Source organism: Pongo abelii, chromosome X (assembly GCF_028885655.2).
Source record: "Pongo abelii isolate AG06213 chromosome X, NHGRI_mPonAbe1-v2.0_pri, whole genome shotgun sequence".
Classification (NCBI taxonomy): Eukaryota; Metazoa; Chordata; class Mammalia; order Primates; family Hominidae; genus Pongo; species Pongo abelii.
Window position 1 is genome coordinate 117,778,224 of NC_072008.2, and position 5,336 is coordinate 117,783,559.

Consider the following 5,336-nt stretch of genomic DNA (forward strand, 5'->3'; position numbering starts at 1 on the left):
GATATCTCCCCTGCCAGGTGAGTATTGCTCACCTGCCAGGTGGGTTTTGGAATTTTGGACCTGTAATTGTCCAATAAATGTTTTTAAACTGAGAAATCCACAATGAGATATGTTCATACCTTCAGTGTATCCAGTTTTTAAGGGTCAAGGTCCCTTGTTTTTTTTCTTTCAAGACACAGGATGTGGTCAGGTACTGCAGATCCTGAAGGGTTGGGGTATGTGGAAGACAAAGTGAGGTATACTCAAGTAGTTTTTACATTTATAGGAAAGCTTGTCTGGAGGGTTTAATGACCTGCTGTGGGCTGCCCACTTCCTTTCAAATCTTCAGGATGAAATCAGAATGAAGGAGGTGGAGGAGACTTAATCCCTAGCTATACCAAAGAACACATTTTGAAAATGTATACTGTACATTGAACTCTCACTCTGGCTTGGTCTCTCATTTGTGGAGTGGGAATTGGGGCAAGCTTTTGTGTTTGGTCTTTATCTGTGTGATGGTGGTGTTGCCTATGCCTGTCTTCCTCACAGGACTGTTATGAAGATCAAATGCATCAGGGATGGGAAAGTGCTTTGAAACATTCTCAACACCAAATAGATGGAAGCAGGCATTTTCATGCATTTTTTTTTTTGATCATAACAGGATAATGTGGGCTGCATGCTCAAAGATGTTTCTAATAAGGTAGTGTGGTAGGGTTAGGAGATTGGTCTCTGCAGTCAGACAGACTGACCTGGGGTTCACATTCCAGCCCCACCACTCCCTGGCTGGATTACCTTGGGCAAGTTACTTAACCTCTCCAGCCCTCAGTTTCCTCATCGGCAAAATGAGGATTACAATAGTAACTCATGTCAAGAGGTCATTATGAGGATTAAGAGAGTAAATTAAATGCCTGGCAACTAGGAAGCCAGTGTTATTATTTTTCATCATGGATTACTATAGGAATTAAACAAGAAAGCACTCAATAAATGTTAGTTCTTTTCATCGTTATGACTTCCGAGATGTAGAATTGTCACTTCTGGATATGTTGTCTTGAAGTGACTGTATATGTGATTTGACACACTCTATGTGCTATGGTTTGGACATGGTTTGTTTGTCCCCACTAAAACTAATTTTGAATTTGATCCCCAGTGTGGTGGTATTGGGAGGTAGGGCCTAGTGAAAGGTGTTTGGGTCATGAGGGTGTATCCCTCATGAATGGCTGTTCTTGCAGGAGTGAGTTCTCATTCCTGTAAGACTGTATTAGTTCTTGCAGGGATGGATTTGTTTCCTTGAGAGTGAGTTGTAATAAGGCCAGGATGCCCCTCAGGCTTTCCTTTCTTCACACCTGTCTGCTTTCACTTTGACCTTCTCTGCCGTGTTGTAACACAGCACAAATGTCCTCTCCAGAAACCAGGGCCATGCCCTTGAACTTCTCAGCCTGCAGAACTGTGAGCTAAATAAACCTCTGTTCTTTATAAATAACCCAGTCTCAGATATTTTTTGTTAGCAACACAGAATGAACTAGAATACCCAGTTCCTGCCTAGACAGAGTTTGCATGCATCAGCACTGTTTCCATTATTTGTTCCTCTGAATGTTTTGAGGATATGTTCTGTCATGCCAATTACTGGCTTAGAATTCTGGAAAGGAGACTGATAGTGGTGGTAGTAGGCGGTAGGGATGGTGAGGTAGGGGAGGAATAACGTGTTGGAGAAATACATCCAATTGCAGTCAGTATGGTCCTCATTGTATAGTCAGATCCTATAAATAAGTCTAACAAATTTCAGAGTGAACAAACTGAATTGTTATACAAGACACATTTTAGAGAGTTGGAGACAACTTGGTAGATAAAAGAGAGAATTTTTCATTGAGAAGGATTGGCAAGTCAGGATTGCAGGAAGTATGGCTTTTTCAGGGCTGACTGACAAGTTGAGGTATCTCAGGGTATTTTTCAAAGCTGAGATGGAAGATTGCCTAAGTGTGGTTTTGATTCAAAGCAAAAAACTTACATTCAGAGGATGTGAACAGACACTTCTCAGTAGAAAACACACAAGTGGCCAATAAACATATGAAAAAAAATGCTCAACATCACTAATCATCAGAGAAATGCAAATCAAAGCCACAATGAAATACCATCTCATACCAGTCAGAATGGCGATTATTAAAAAGTCAAAAAGCAACAGATGTTGGTGAGGCTGTGGAGAGAAGGGAAGACATACACTGTTGGTGGGAATGCAAATTAGTTCAGCCACTGTGGAAAGCAGTTTGGAGATTTCTCAAAGAACACAAAATAAAGCTACCATTTGACCAAGAAATCCCACTACTGGGTGTATACCCAAAGGAAAATAATTCATTCTATCAAAAAGATACCTACACCTGCATATTAATTGCAGTGCTGTTCACAATAGCAAAGACATGGAATCAACCCAAGTGCCCATCAGCAGTGGATTGGATAAAGAAAATGTGATACATAGACACCATAAAATACTTTGCCATAAAGATGAATGAAATGTCCTTTGCAGCAACATGGATGGAGCTGGAGGTGATTCCTAAGCAAACTAATGCAGGAACAGAAAACCAAATACCACATGTTCTCACTTATAAGTGGGAGCTAAACATTGAATACACATTAATGTAAAGATGGGAACAACAGACACTGGGAATCACTAGATAGGGGAGAAATGGGGGCTTAGGCTGAAGGACCACCTGTTGGGTATTATGTTTACTGCCTGGGTGATAGGATCATTGAGACCCCTAGCCTCAGCACTGAGCAATTTACCCATGTAACAAACCTACACGTGTGCCCTTTAATAAAATTTGAAGCTGGGTGTGGTGGCTCATGTCTGTAATCCCAGCACTTTGGGAGGCTAAGGCGGGTGGATTACCTGAGGTCAGGAGTTCGAGAGCAGCATAGCCAACATAGTGAAACCCCGTCTCTACTAAAAATACAAAACATTAGCTGGGTGTGGTGGTGAGCGCCTGTAATCCCAGCTACTAGGGAGGCTGAGACAGGAGAATTGCTTGAACCCGGGAGGCAGAGGTTGCAGTGAGCCGAGATTGCACCATTGCACTCCAGCCTGGGCAACAAGAGCAAAATTTCATCTCTAAATAAATAAATAAATAAAATTTGAAATAAAAAAGCAAAAAAACTTGCTCAAAATGGCTTTTACCAGGTGATTATTCAGGAACATGGCCTAAAGACACGAATGCATCTTGGCTCCTGTGTGCTTAATGTAACAAGGAACAGTGTGTCCTGTTCTTCCCTGCTCCTCCAACCATCCACCACACTCCTACACCCTTCTTGCCCTCACCACACATTCTGTCTTTCTCTGGTAGAGAAAGGAGGGATCCTCAATGCTTGGAGGGCTTTTAAGAAGTCATTTTCCATCTGTTTCCAGGTAAGACCACCCCAAATGTAGCCAGCTTAATTAAGCCAGCAACATTCACTGAGCACCTACTCTGTGCCAGGCCCCATGCCAAGTACTTGGGACACAGGCGTGACTTCAGTGGTCAGAATCTCGTTCCTGAAGGGAACACCTAACAGATAATAACAAAATCAGATTCCTTTTCTACCATGATAGGGTTCCCAGTGCCTGACAAAAGCTATGATGAAGTCAAGAGACTTTCTTGCTAATGACTGAAACAGGAAACTAGACTCACAAGAGAACATGGTTCATGTAGCTGAAGGGAGAATCAAATTAGTTGGAATCCCGAGAGAGTAATTATTTCTGTGGAGTATCAAGACCGTAGGGGCCCTGGTAGCTTGATTTTAAAGAGAGTTGTAATTATTCTAATCCATGTCCTTTCTCTTTCCTTCTAGGGACCAGCATGTGGTGGGCTTTTAATAATAATGACTTTCTGAGAAGTTGACTATGTGCCAGACATGCCTTTAATCCTTAATCCTCGTGATGACTCTATGAGGGTGGTATTGTTGCTGTTCTACCGCTGAAGAAACTGAGACACAGAGAGACTAAATGTTTTGTCTAGTAAGTGGTGAGAGCCAGGTTTTGAACCCAGGTCTATCTGAGTACACCACTAGTGCTCTAACTTGGGGTCATCAAACTATAGCCTCTGGGCTAAATCTAGCCCATTGCCTGCTTTTGTAAATGAAGTTTTATGGGAATACAGCCACATTCATTTGTTTATGTATTACCTGTGGTTGCTTTTATGCAGAGTTGAGTAATTACAACAGAGACCATAAGGTCAACAGTGTCTAAAATATTTGCTATGGGCCCTCTATAGAAAGAGTTCTGGGCCCTGCTGTAACCATAATACTGCACAGTCTCTGGTATGTAGGCATTGGAGTAAGACAGACGTGAGGTCCGACTCTGGCTTTGCCGTTTATTAATAGTATGCCTTTGGACAAGTTCTTTTATTTCTCTGTGCCTCCGTATCCTCCTCTGTAAAAGGAGAATAATAATACTGCTTATAGGGTAGCTATGAGGATTAAATGAGCTACTCTGCGTGAAAGGTTCTTAGCACAGTTCTGGTTGCCTGGCACATAGTGAACTCTTAAAAATGGTAGTTAAATTACTTGGAGTAGTAATGAGAACAGATAGAATGTGGCTGTGTGCCTGGCACATAGTGAATGTTCACTTAAATACCAAATACCTGTATTTGTCTGTTTCTTATTCTTGATGACATTTCTAGTACCTTGAGTTGTTGAAGAAAAAACTGAAGTTTAGGGCCGGAGGTAGAAGTATGAGGATTAGCAGGACAGGGCAGTGAACAGGGTGGTTTCGGCCTGGAGGGGGACTGACAGCAGGGGATTCACTCTAGTATAAGCCATTAAAAGCTTTAAGCCAGAACCATATATGACCACAATGAAGCGTGTATGTGTAGGGCCCGGGAAGACAGTCCCCAGTTCTGTGATGTTTTTCTTTTTTCTTTCTTTTTTTTTTTTTTTTTGATATCTTCAAAATCCTTCCCTTGTGTTGCACTTCAATGGACTCTGATTCCATTCTTTGATTAATGTGATGTTTTCTTAAAGATTGCAGTTTATGCTGACCTCCCCATTCTCCTAGTTCCTGCAGCAACTGTAGAAAACTTTGTTCTTAGTCGGGCTTGGTTGATACTTCTGATTAGATCCTCAACTCCTTTAGGGTAGCAACCATGGCTGTTCACATCTCCTAGGTTGAGGGAGAGGGAGGGTGTTGGTGCTATTAAACAAAGAAGGGATGTGGTTTTGTTTGTGGTGTGTGTGTGTGTGTGTGTGTGTGTGTGTGTGTGTGCGTGCATGTGTGTTTCTGACTGGGAAGTACCTAAAATGAAAGGATAATAAATTTCAGAGGCAAGGTCTTTGGGAGATAAATGAAACACAACAATGTTTCAATGTCCTATTAAGCTAGGGAGAAAAAAAAAACT

At 41.8% G+C, this 5,336-nt stretch overlaps 1 protein-coding gene across 1 annotated transcript in view; it reads right to left on the reverse strand.

Moving 5' to 3' along the window:
• The window catches only part of TRPC5 (transient receptor potential cation channel subfamily C member 5), a 322,560-nt gene that overhangs the window by 111,185 nt on the left and 206,039 nt on the right, over positions 1–5,336 (reverse strand). The window lies entirely within an intron of this gene.